Source organism: Schistocerca cancellata, chromosome 1, assembly GCF_023864275.1.
Source record: "Schistocerca cancellata isolate TAMUIC-IGC-003103 chromosome 1, iqSchCanc2.1, whole genome shotgun sequence".
NCBI classification, from domain to species: Eukaryota; Metazoa; Arthropoda; class Insecta; order Orthoptera; family Acrididae; genus Schistocerca; species Schistocerca cancellata.
The window spans coordinates 1,226,762,197-1,226,776,075 of record NC_064626.1 but is presented as its reverse complement, the minus strand read 5'-3'; the positions used below and the strand labels follow the sequence as shown (position 1 = coordinate 1,226,776,075).

At 45.1% G+C, this 13,879-nt stretch overlaps 1 non-coding gene across 1 annotated transcript; it reads left to right on the top strand.

The window, feature by feature from the left end:
* Window positions 1-12,084: 12,084 nt before the first annotated feature.
* On the top strand, window positions 12,085-12,159 carry Trnas-cga (transfer RNA serine (anticodon CGA)). The gene has a single exon. It is a non-coding gene; the product is annotated as a tRNA-Ser (tRNA).
* Window positions 12,160-13,879: the final 1,720 nt, after the last annotated feature.

The window sequence follows — 13,879 nt, the reverse complement described above, 5'->3', positions numbered from 1 at the left end:
GAATCGTAAACACTGTTACTGTGCAGAATGAGGAACAGTTTAAAAAAGTGAAATGTAAATAATACAGCGCAAGAAATACTGCAGAATAGCAAAAACTGCCAAGTGCATATGTGAATCACGTTTTTCGACGTCAACAGCTGCTAGTAAGTAGAGAAGAAGGAGAGTATGTAAAGAAATGCCGTAAGAAACTTGCACGGAAACATTATAAACAAAACGTTGTTTTTATCCTAAAACGACCAAAAATGTTCTATCGTATGTATCCAACTTGGAGAATAACCACGGAAGATGCTTTATAAATAAGAGCGAAACACGTCTTGCGTAATTCTCTTTGTATAAACTGCATTAAGCTTAAGACGGATAACCAACAGTAACGGACACTAACGACTGTATAAGCATTGTGTTCGTGGCTTTGAATCGTGTCGTTGAAGTCAAAGAGTAAACATTTTTCCCTAATTCGCGTAACTTTCTTCAAATCAATGAGTATCTTGTAGTAAACTCTTTCAATAGCATTCTATATTCTTCCCTAGGTTTCAAACAATCTTATTAGCAAATTTCGTGGAAATCGTTTCAGTGGATTAGTAATAATAAATTTCAACGTCATGCATGACGCGACAGTTTTTCACGCATCTCGACTTCTGTGATGTCGTGTATCGTGAACTGTGTGTCGTAAAATGATATCGTGTTGCAGATACATTGAGTGGTAGGTGTTAACACTGTCTGTAAAATGTGTCGCGAATACTGTCAGTAGTAACAACATAAATTAAAACGTTATGCCTAATGCGAAAATGAACAGGAAAAATGTAAGCGATAAACTTTTTCCTAAAATGAACATGTGTGAAATGATATGGAACGTTTGTTGCAACTCGTTAAGTACTATCGTTCACAAATATTCGGGGGAGTAAAATCTGTCGGCCGGTGTGGCCGAACGGTTCTAGGCTCTTCAGTTCGGAACCGCGCGACCGCTACGGTCGCAGGTTCGAATCCTGCCTCGGGCATGGATGTGTGTGATGTCCTTAGGTTAGTTAGGTTTAAGTAGTTCTAAGTTCTAGGGGACTGATGGCCTCAGATGTTAAGTCCCATAGTGCTCAGAGCCATTTGAACCATTTTTGAGTAAAATCTGGCTACTCGTGCTTAGTGTCCTAAGTCTCTTTTCGACCCCCAACTCCATCCCCCTTCTTATCCCCAAAATGATTGTGATTGCTTCCAGACAATATCTGGTATGTGTATCAAGTTTCCAGTGGTTTCGGAGGAGATGTGAAACGTACATACATACATACATACATATGTACATACATACATTTCTGCAATACGTGTGGATATCCTTTTTTCAGTGATCCGATTTTGATGAAATAATGCCTATACCGTGCATAAAGCCGTAATGAAGCTACCTGCGAAAACCCATGCATATTCGTCTAGTAGTTTTGGTCATCAGCGTCTTCAGATAGACAGACATACATGTTTCAGTAAAACTTTAAATCGCGATATACTTTTCTTCCGCAATCCGGTTTTAATGAACAAAAACTTATATGGTACCCCAAACCATGCTCCAGTTACATACGAAAACCATACGAAAATTCATCCAGTAGTTTTTCAGCTCAGCGTGTTCAAAGACAAATAGGCAGACACGATAGTTTTACAGGTTTCTTATTAGTATAGATGACATTTAACGAAAAGAATGCTGATCGTATAATTAATGCTTATGATTAGCTTAAAGTACTTATGCAGTGCAGCGATTAACAACCATTACCACAAGTTAACGGTATTTGCTTTGAATCATAATTACGCTGGCGTTTTGGAACACTCATAAGTAAGCGTACGACGCAAACGCTTCAACTTTAGGCGTCATGGTTTGGTTTACTGAACGCTTTATCGCTTCGAAACAATTAACTTCGTTAATTAATCTTCGTGCCTCAGTACCGTAGCACGCCACTAGAGGAGCCAACCAAAATGGCGCAACACACTGACAAAATGAAGTATCGTGCGGTAATTGGTTTACGGCATCCGTGGGAATGTTGCAGCTGTGTCATGCCAATCGAGACGGCTGAAGAAGTCTTCCGGATGCGTTTGATACAGCTCCAATATTTCTGGGAGGTGAGAAGGCTGCATTTATGAGAATCGAAGCAGCAGTGAAATTGGAATACACTCTATGATAAAAAATAAATAAATAAAAGTAAAGATAAAAATAAAATACAAAGTAAAAAAAGACAAACCACCCACGAGGGAATTATCCAAAAAGGACGGAAGTCTGTGGATGTTATACGGAAGTACAGACAAACAAAGATTCCAACTTCAAGTCAATAAATCGTTTGTCCATCTCTGTCCTGTACGAAGCAGATACTCGGCTTGGTGTTGATGGGATATACAGCCTCGCTCACCCACATGTCAACCTCACCTGCCAATGGTGTACCCTAACAAGCAGACGAAGCTCTGACGGCCGAGTGTCGGCAGTATAACCATAACATCGAGTACAGAGAAAATGCTGTACAATACTCACTTGAGTTAAGAGCTATGGTTGGAAAAGCTCAGTAGATGATGATTATTAGTGTTTTAGGGCGCACAACAGCGAGGTTATCAGCGCCCGTTCCCAAAAGTTCAATTCAGAGCCGAATTGTGAGAGAATGGGTATTGTTCAAATTGCAAGATTGGACACAGCACATCAAATCAGGGAGATAAAACTAAAAATAAAATAGCAGTACAAACAGGTAAAAATAATTAACGGTGGCTGAGTGACCACTTACAAATAATGGGTGACCAAACCACGGGACAGCACATTAAGACTTCAATCCCAATATTTTGGGAAGAAGGCCAGACATCACACAAAAACGACACTTGCCTCATTATTAGTTAAAATAGAGGGCAGGTCTGGTGGTAAATTTAAATCTTCCCTCAAACCTACATATAAAACACACTCAGTTAAAATATGTCGTATCGACAGCTGTGTCCCACATGTCTGACACGTTGGTGGCTCCTGACGACGTAACAGAAAACCATGTGTCAAAGGACAATGTCCTATTCTAAGCCGTGTAAGGGCTACTTCCTCAGCGCGTCGTTGTCGGAAGGAGGTGAGCCACGGTCGGACAGAATCCTTCACCGCTCGCAACTTATTATCCCTCACGTCAAGCCACTGAGCCTCCCACCAATGCATGACCTTCCGAGTCACGAAAGACGTAATGGCCTGCAGGGGGACGGAACAGCGAGCAGGAGGTGGGATGGAGCAAGTCTCCTTGGCAGCCGCATCTGCAAGTTCATTTCCAGGAATCCCTATGTGCCCTGGAACCCAGCAGAAAATTACATCCTTACCCTGCTGTTGCAAGAGCAGGAGTGCGTCCTGCACCTCTTGCACCATCCGATCTGCTGGGTACATCTGTTCAAGAGCGTGTAGAGCTCTTTGGGAATCGGAGCAGATGATGAATTTCGTGCCACGATGTCGGCGCATATGCTCTAATGCTTGCAGAATGGCAAACAGTTCTGCATAGTAAACTGAGAACTGCTCCGGGAGCCCTATCCGATGGACAGTATCGGGAAACACAGCAGAGCAGCCCATAAAATCCCCCTGTTTAGACCCATCCGTGTAAACAGTAATAAAATCTGAATGGCGTTCTAAAATCTCAGTAAGTTTAATTTTAAAAAGGTGGTCCGGGGTACAATACTTCCTGTAAGCAGCCAGATCAAGAAGTAATCTTGGCCTTTGTAGTCGCCAGGGAGATCCCCTACTGCATGCCCTCCAGGTGTACTGACTCGAGACTCTCCTTTGCACGGATGCCAAACGGCTTTGTTGCCGCCGGTCGGTGGCGGAAGAGACTTGCCAGTGCCGGCTGGGAAAAAGTGTTGGACGCCAATGAAAGAGGAGTGGACTTGGCCCTGTACGCGTGCCGTACCACGAGGAGAAGACGCCGAATGGACAGCGGAGGCTCTCCCGCCTCGACACACAGACTAGCAACGGGACTCGTGCGATAAGCCCCCGTTGAAAGCCTAATACCCTCATGGTGAATCACATCCAACATTTTGAGGTAGGAAGGTCTTGCAGAGCCATAAGCTTGACATCCGTATTCCAGTCGAGGTCGCACAAAGGCCTTATAAAGTTGGAGCAGACGTGCCCTGTCAGCGCCCCAGGATCTGTGACTGACGCATTTAAGGACGTTTAAAGCCTTGAAACAGCGGACATTTAGATCCTTTAAGTGTGGCAACCATATGTGCTTCTCATCAAAAATAAGCCCGAGATATTTCACTTGTTCCATAAAGGGGAGAACAGTGTCTCCTAGTTTTAAAACAGGGAGATTAGAAAGAGAACGGGAACGGTTAAAATCTACACAAACGGTCTTCTCCAAAGAGAATTTAAAGCCCGTGGTCTTAGACCATTCCTCCAATCGCACGAGTGTCAGCTGCAATTGGCGTGTAGCAGCTGTGAGGGAGGAAGACGCACAGAAAATGGAGAAATCGTCCACAGACAAGGTGCACTGCATGGGCTGTCGTACTGTGGACGCAATACTATTGATGGCAATTGTGAAAGCTGTCACACTGAGGACACTTCCTTGAGGGACACCGTTCTCCTGCTTAAAACGGTCAGACAGGACATTCCCAACCTTATACTTAAAATACCTGTCTGACAGAAAGGATCTGATGAGTGTGGGTAAACGCCCACGGAAACCCCACTCATAAAGCTGCCGCAAAATGCTATGCCTCCAGGTAGTATCGTACTCCTTCTCCAGGTCGAAGAAAACCCCGATAAGGTGTTGCTTACGTAGGAAAGCATCTTGTATCGCAGTTTCGAGTAGGATCAGGTTATCTAGGGTGGAATGATACCTCCTGAACCCACACTGGCAGCGGGTAAGTATGGATCTGGATTCGAGAACCCACACCAGGCGCCTATTGACCATACGCTCAAATGTCTTTCCGACGCAGCTCGTGAGACTAATGCTACGGTAGCTACTGGGTTCGGTCCGATCCTTCCCTGGTTTTAAAAGGGGAATTAAAATCGATTCTTTCCACGAACTAGGAAAGTCGCCTGTCTTCCAAATTTCATTAAAAAGTTGAAGGAGGACCTCCTTTGACCTCAGATCCAACTGCTGCAGCATGCTATACGATATCAGGTCTGGACCAGGTGCGGTATCCCGAGATACGGACAGTGCAGAGTCCAACTCCCACAAAGAGAAAGGCTGGTTGTATTCCTCAGCGTTCTTTGAATGCAAATCAAAACCAGCCCTCTCCTGTGTACCCCGATAGCGCAGAAATTCTGGGTCCTGGCTAGAATCGGCCGTAATAGTTTGAAAAGATTCTGCCAACGCCCGGGCGATGTCTCTTGGAGATGTTAGGAGACACCCCCGCTCACGTATAGCTGCTATTGGCGGTCGAGAGTATCGCCTTGAGATCCTCCTAATGGCTTCCCATACTTTGCTTGAAGATGTGGACCTATTGATGGAGTTCAGGAACTCACGCCAAGACCTCCGTTTACCCTCCCTAACGATTTTTCTCGCCCGCGCCCGTGCTATTCGGAAAGTTATCAGATGCGCAGCAGTGGGGCACCGACGGAATCTTCTCAAAGCCGCCTGTCTGTCTCTGATGGCGGTACGACAGTCGTCATTCCACCAAGGGACAGGCTGCCTCACAGGTGTTCCCTTTCACTTTTGTATGGATACATCAGCGGCATGGAGCATCACCGCCGTAATGTGATCCACCCAATCCTGGACGCCTTCACACTGTTCAAAAACAGCCAACTGCCGGTAGAGCGTCCAGTTTCCCTTCCGGAACAACCACTTCGGTGGCTGTGCGACACGACCCATTTCAACTGGCAGATGGAGCCAGATAGAATAATGGTCGCTGCCATGAAGGTCGTCGTCTACGACCCACTGAGCAATGTCCGCAAGCACAGGCGAACAAAGAGAGAGGTCTGTGGCAAAAGACGAACCTGAAGCGGTGCTGAAATGCGTGGCCTGACCTGTGTTCAGCAGTATGATGTCGGAAGTCCTGATCAACTGCTCAATCATCTGGCCTCTGGGGCAGGTTTTGTTGGAACCCCATAATGCATTATGAGCATTAAAGTCTCCTGAAATGAGAAAGGGACGGGGTAGCTGATCAATGAGCCGTGCGAGGGCTTCACTGTCAATGAGCTCAGCGGGTGGTAAATACAAGGAGCACACTGTGACATTAACCTGGGCTAGGATCCGAGCTGTAACCGCTTGTAGCGTTGTGGTTAAGGTCACAGGTGAGGAGTGGAATGTGTCCTTAATGAACACTGCCACCCCACCTTGAGCCCTATTACCAGTCAGGTCGTCTTTCCTGTACATGTGATATCCTGTAAGTACAGGCATGTCAGTCTCTTTAAAATGTGTCTCTTGCAAAGAGATGCAAAAGGGGTTTTCCTGTACTAACAGCCGCAATTCTGCAAAGTGAGGTCTGACGCCATTCAGATTCTACTGAAGTATGGGAGCCATATCAGCGTTTCGGTTTAGAATTCCCCCTGTCTTTGCGCCGCGCTGGTGAGGCACTTGTAGAGCGAGTGGCAGCGGAGGGGCTGCCAGGTTCTGGGGAAGAGGTATCATAATCCATGACGATTTCCTCCTCATCAGTCAGGGATGCCATGACGACATCCGATGGTGCCCTTGGCAGGTTTGACGGCAAACGCCGTGCCCCTTTCCCAGGTCCCGTTTTCTTTGTGGAAGTCGGGGATGGGGGAAGTGGAGAGGCACTCTGTTTCTGGAGGGCCTTCGAAGGCTTCACTGTAGCTTTCTCTGCAATAGCGGTTGGTGCAGGCGGAGCAGCCTGAATAGCTATATCGTTAGTGGGAGTGCTCTGGCAGGTACAAACGCAGGTACAGGTATTGGTGGAGGATACTGCTACACTGGACATGGTATGCGTCGAAGCGTCTACTTGCGACGCACGGTTGTGCACCAAGGAGGCATAGGATGTGGCAAAGACAGGGGGTTTTGTTGCCCTATACTCTTTTTTGGCTTCCACATATGGTAGCCTCTTTGTCACCTTGATCTCCTGAATTTTTCGTTCTTCCGCAAAGACGGGGCAGTCTCTGCTCCAGACGGGATGGCAGACGGTAGTCCCATCACCAGTCTTAGCTGCGGTGGACCAGCACCCCATTCAAGAATTCAATAAACATACCTCGAAAACGTGAGTAATTACGGGGATACGACGTGAGCAAGAGAGAGGTACGAGAGAAAATGGTTTAATGACGCTTGGAAATTTGCCATTTTGAACTTTAGAGGAGTTGCTCTTAAGGAGGTCGAATTATCTGAACATTTGGAAGAAAAGGAAATAGATTTTGCAGCAGTTCCGAAAACAAAGATGGAAACATCTGGAACTTAATATGTAGACGACTACATTATGATCTACAGAGTAGTATAATTGAAGGAAAGGGCTTGTAAAGGTTCTGTCACCGGTATTCACATTCACGTTGAATGGGAAGATCAAGTACTAAACTACGAATACGTAAATGAACGAATTGCACTAGTAGAAATTAAAGGTCCAAGAGCCCTAATAGTGAAAGAAACTTATTAGAAAATGGAAGAAACAGGTAGACCGTATGGGTGGAGAAAGGTTCCAAGTGAAGGCTCTCAGTTGTAAATGCACTGGAGGGAGGAATGTGGGGAGACTATACAAAAGATGGAGTACCATAACAGGCAGTTAGTCTAATTCATGACTTGAAGTTAAAGTAGAAGACTGATTGACAGTGATGTAGGATGTCCTCCTGAGGAATACCGTCCCACATTCTGTCGAAGCGGCGCGTTAGATCATCGAAATCCAGAGCTGGTTGGAGGTCCCTGCCCATGATCCTCCAAACGTTACCGACTGGGCAGAGATCCAGCAGCCTTACTGTTTGGAAAGAACGAAGACAGTCAGTAGAAACTCTCACTGTGGGCATTATCGTACTGAAACAGAAGTCCATGGTGATTTATCACGAAGGATAAGAGAGTGGGTCGCCGAATATAGTCGACGCACCGTTGTGCTGAAGGCTGCCACGAATGAAAAACAAAGGGGTCGTCATATGAAATGGAATGGCACCTCGGACTGTCACTACTGGTTGTTGGGCCATATAGTAGGGACAGGTTAGTATTCCACCACTGTCTGGGCTGCCTCTAGACACGCCTTTGCTGATAATTGGAATTCACCTCGAAGCGGGACTCATCACTGAAGACAGTTCTACACCAGTCAGTGAGATTCCAGGACGAATACATGTCCAGAGACGCACGGACAGTGGTGGGATACCAGCCTGACAGTCGCCCGATATACCGCCATGCGGCCTGTCAACCAGGAATGTTGGTCTGGGGTGGCAATTCCTTTCATAGTAGGACACCTTTGATTGTCATTCGCGGCATTTCAGCACAGTCGTGCCCCGTTGTGTTGCCCTTCGTGACAAGCCATCCTGGGCTTACATTTCAGCAAGATGATGTATGCCCGCCTGCATGTGGCGAGACTTTCTAATGCTGGTCTTTGTGTTTGCCGATACGTACCTTGCCAGACAATGTCGCTGGATCTCTCTTCAGTTGAGAACGTTTGGAGCATTATGGACGGGGTCCTCCAACCAGCTGGATAGAATTTGGCACGATATCCCTCAGAAAGACGTTCAGCGACTCTATCTATCAATGCAAGTCTAATAACTGCTTGTATTAGGACCAGAGGTAGACTAACGCTTTACTGACTTGAATAAATCACCGGTTTTTTTTCTAAATTGTGATCATTTGTTTGTATATATACACCATATCTATCTACTTCCGTCCCATTCGAATAATTCCTTCATGGCGCGTCTTTTTTTTTTTTTTTTGTCTTAGATCGTATTTTCCTGCAGTGTTATGGTATTAGTTCCACTTGAGATAATTGATTGCTTGTAATGTTGCTTTCATCTAGAGTAATGTAAAGTTCTTTTACGTCAAAGTTAGTGAAAGAGCAAAGCTTCCGGAATATAAGTGTTTGCTCGTGGTTTTTATAGGCTAGGTTTGAGAAACGAATTGTTCACTCAAATGTCCCGCATCTTCAATGTACTGTTACACATTGTTAGTAATTGTTCGTCAATCAAATTTCATTTGAATCTCACTTCACTGATTTATGATTAATGTCAATAAATATTTACTTGATTTAAATTATAATAAAGTTCTGTTGGTCAACATTATTAACCCTAATAGATTTATTCGTTTAGTCTTTTAAAAGACAATCTCCCTATAAACAGACTGTCGGACCGTTTCTACGTATATATAAGTGCTTTGAAATAAGGGATGTACGATCAGCCTTTATGGCAAGGCGTTCCACTCATTAAGGAAGTTCTTGCATCTACCAGCTCTGTTTCTTGGTATTCACGTCTTGCAAGCTCGAATCGCTTTCTTCACAACACTTTAGTTGGGAGGTATCGCAATGAAACAACGGCGGCGACACAGTTGCAACATGACGGACGGAAGTCTACTAGTATCAAAAGTCGGCCACAGTTTGATGAATAAATTTCTGAGGATGTACTTTTTGAGCACAGAATTACATGGAAGTGAATCGTCGACTGTGGGAACATCGGAAAAGATTAGAATCTAATCGTTGGATATGTTGTGTTATAGACGGATGTTGAAAACCATGTGGACTGATAACATAAGCGATGCGTCTCTTTGGGTTAAAACGACTCAAGTTGCGGCGCAAGTGACGGTGGAGTAGAACACTGGAGCACAAAAATACGCAAGGGCAGCAGTAACGTTGTTACATACACTGACTTTTTTTTAAACACTGACTTTAGTTTAAATCAGGTTACAATTATCATACATCCTTTCCAGTTGATTAGAAAGCAGCTTTAAAAGAGCAAAAAAAAATTTCTATCTCCAAGACAATGAAATTTCGTCTACAGATACCAAACCTCAAAATAGTTAACAACTTATTATTTAGACAGTCTGCGCTTTTAAACAGCCAAAGGTTATCACCACAATAAATAGTGATTCCATCCTAGAACAATAAATGACAATTCTTATTCACAAGATTAGAATTTAAACAGTTAAAAATATTTATCCCAGAACAATAATAACGATACAGCAGACTTAAAAACCACGGCTCAACTAATTAATAATTTCACCCCACACAGTCATAATGAGGAACTCTTACGCAAGTCAGTTTTTAAATACTTCAAAATTTCGTTATCCCAGAACAATAATAAGAACAAAGATGTACTGAAACATCAGGGCTCAAATAATTAATAATGTCATCCCACACAATAATATGACAAAATCTTATGCAAAATAAGTTTATAAATAGATAAAAAGAGAAACAGCCTAGCTACTGATCATGGTGTATTACGACAGGGGAATATAAACACAACCCGCGGCCTCGCAAAAGGCACAACAAGCCCCTCGCCTACAAACGAGATACACGTCTCAGCGTCGTTAAACAGGCTACTGGACGGAATTCCCAAGTGGAACCATATCTGTAACACACTGAGGTTGTCCATGAGCGACCGGTAACGAAACGCATACAGTTCAAACATAAATGTACGTACACAGGACATTGCACCAAATACCGTCCTCCATTATTCCTGTTTTTTTCTTTAGGGCACGGTTTTTTTCTTTAGGCAAAAGACGGAAACGTAGAAGGTTCAGAGCGGGTAGGAACAATCGTCAGCGAGCGCGACGAAGCCACAGAAAAAACTTACCAACCTCTAGGTGGTACTAACAACAGTAGTTCATACGGCACTGTGCAAAGGCCTCATTAGGTCATAGAGACCGGTCCTTGGGAACCGGTATTAACACGCCACCAAAAGAAACAAATACTGTAAATATTTAGCCGTCAGCATGCTAACTCATGTAACCAGCCCAACACAGGCAGAATTCGTAATTTATGGCAAGAATGAGGCCGCACTTTCTAGGCCAAATTTAGACATCAGGATAGCACATATTCATGAGCCACTACCCAGATAAAATTTAATCTTGCAAGACATATACTTAAAAAAAAAAACACTCAGAAATAACGGTTCTTCAATTCTCACAAGGCATTCAAATTCCCCAGTAATAAAGAACAATAAAACCAGTTTCAACAAAGGACATTAAAAAAAAATTAGAGCCTCGCTCCACATAAGCCCAACAAGACCACTACGACAGAACAGACAACCAGTAGCCGGACCAACCAGGAGTGGCAGAGGAAACAACAAACACATACAATGAGGACAGCTAGCCCACCACTAGTTCTTAACACGGTGGCTTCACATTACATTAAGTAACCGAAGCAGCGGGCAGCCACCCACAACAAAGTTCAAGATAATAATCACAGTGAAAAATTGCTCACAAGGTGAGAGAGTACGTCAGACACAAAATGGTCAAATGGCTCCGAGCACTATGGGACTTATCTTCTGAGGTCATCAGTCCTCTAGAACTTAGAACTACTTAAACCTAATTAACCTAAGGTCAATTAAAACTGTGTGCCCGACCGAAACTCGAACGCGGGACCTTTGCCTTTCGCAAGCAAGTGCTCTACCAACTGAGCTACCGAAGCACGACTCACGTCCGGTACTCACAGCTTTACTTCTGCCAGTATCTCGTCTCCTACCTGCCAAACTTTACAGAAGCTCTCCTGCGAAACCTTGCAGAACTAGCACTCCTGAAAGAAAGGATATTGCGGAGACATGGCTTAGCCACAGCCAGGGGGATGTTTCCAGAATGAGATTTTCACTCTGCAGCGGAGTGTGCGCTGATATGAAACTTCCTGGCAGATTAAAACTGTGTGCCCGACCGAGACTCGAACTCGGGCCCTTTGCCTTTCGCGGGCAAGTGCTCTACCAACTGAGCTACCGAATCACGACTCACGCCCGGTACTCACAGCTTTACTTCTGCCAGTACCTCGTCTCCTACCTTCCAAACTTCGAACTTCCAAAGTTCGAGTCTCGGTCGGGCACAAGGTTTTAATCTGCCAGGAAGTTTCATATCAGCGCACACTCCGCTGCAGAGTGAAAATCTCATTCTGGAAACATCCCCCAGGCTGTGGCTACGCCATGTCTCCGCAATATCCTTTGTTTCAGGAGTGCTAGTTCTGCAAGGTTCGCAGGAGAGCTTCTGTAAAGTTTGGAAGGTAGGAGACGAGGTACTGTGCAGAAGTAAAGCTGTGAGTAGCGGGCGTGAGTTGTGCTTCGGTAGCTCAGTTGGTAGAGCACTTGCCCGCGAAAGGCAAAGGTCCCGAGTTCGAGTCTCGGTCGGGCATACAGTTTTAATCTGCCAGGAAGTTTCATATCAGCGCACACTCCGCTGCAGAGTGAAAATCTCATTCTGGTAACCTAAGGTCATCACACACTTCTTTGCCCGAGGCAGGATTCGAATCTGCGACACTTGGAAGAACATTTTCGGGGTTTGACTGTCACTGCAGTATGGCAATGGAGATTTAAGAAAATATCGTACCAGCGGGACACACTAGTCTCCCCCGAAAACACTCAGGCTGGTCATGCCATCATACGTCCACGGCACAGCAAGTTTCACGGCCGCTCCAGATCACCAATCTGGCTCCAATTGTTCCCACCTCCAACCTTTGAAGAACCCACACCCGACGCCTACCGGAAGAAGGAAGTGTCCGCTGCTCACCAGTGCCAGTTCGTCACCCCTGGCGACTTGGAGCCATTCCTCCCAGATGCGCGAGTCGGCCAGCAGACGGCTCTGCGTCCTAAATCCAGCACGAAACTGGAAGGTAGCTCGAAGTATCTCTATAGAGATATCGCTGCCGAACTACACGGCTCAGTAAGAAAAGTGCAGGTTCTCCAGAGAATCAGTGAGGAAAGAAACACGTGGAAAATACGGGTCTGGAGAAAGGGCTCGATATACGTCACGTGGTAAGATAGCAAGGACTGATTCCCATGATACTGTAACGCTGGAAATGCATATCCTCCTATTTCCATTTATTGTACTATAAATTTGTTTTCCTTATTTTTGTTAACTGAATATATAACATTTCTGTGTCTTCGTATATTGTAATTGTTTTACTATTTGTATATATATATTTATGCATTTATGTCGATGTATAATTGGTTTGGCCCGCATCTCGTGGTCGTGCGGTAGCGTTTCCGCTTCCCACGCCCGGGTTCCCGGGTTCGATTCCCGGCGGGGTCAGGGATTTTCTCTGCCTCGTGATGGCTGGGTGTTGTGTGCTGTCCTTAGGTTAGTTAGGTTTAAGTAGTTCTAAGTTCTAGGGGACTGATGACCATAGATGTTAAGTCCCATAGTGCTCAGAGCCATTTGAACCATTTTTTTGATTTGAACCATTTGAACCATATAATTGGTTTGTTTCGTAAATATTATTTGTATTTTTACGCTGGGTCTTGCCTAGGGAAAACTGCTATCGAACGATTACATCGATAGGTCGTGTGAAGAATCAAAATGTGTAGGATCTTTGGTAGTGTTAACTCTGTCGCGTGGAGCGCGGGCAGAGAGAGAGGGAGTCTGGCGGGAGTAGCGAGTGGAGCAGGTGTGTTGTGTGACGCTCCCGCGAGTTGCCGCGCTTTCAGGGTTTGGCAGCATGTAATTACGCTCGACTTGCGATGATAGTTTCTGACATGGTGTCGCGGACGGGAAGCATTAGCTGGCGCACATCAAGAGCCCGTTTCGTCTGGTGACCGTGTCGAGAAGAAGGCGCGCCAACATACAGCTTCTGCAACAGCGACGGCCGACAGTGAGTGACTGTCGCCACCTCCTCGATCGACGGCTTCGAACCTTCAATCAGCCAACAAGGAAGACTGGAAGCACGTAAAGTCTTAGAACTGTATGGCAGACCTCAGCTTTTCAAACTTTTAAAATTTGTGTCACCAAATTACAGCAACTTAGCATGAACCTTTATTGCTCATTGTCCCAATTGCATTACCAAGCAGGGTCCCTTCCTTTTCCGGAATGAACCCGAGTGTCGTTGAAATTCAGACGCCAGCATTAAAGTAACATCA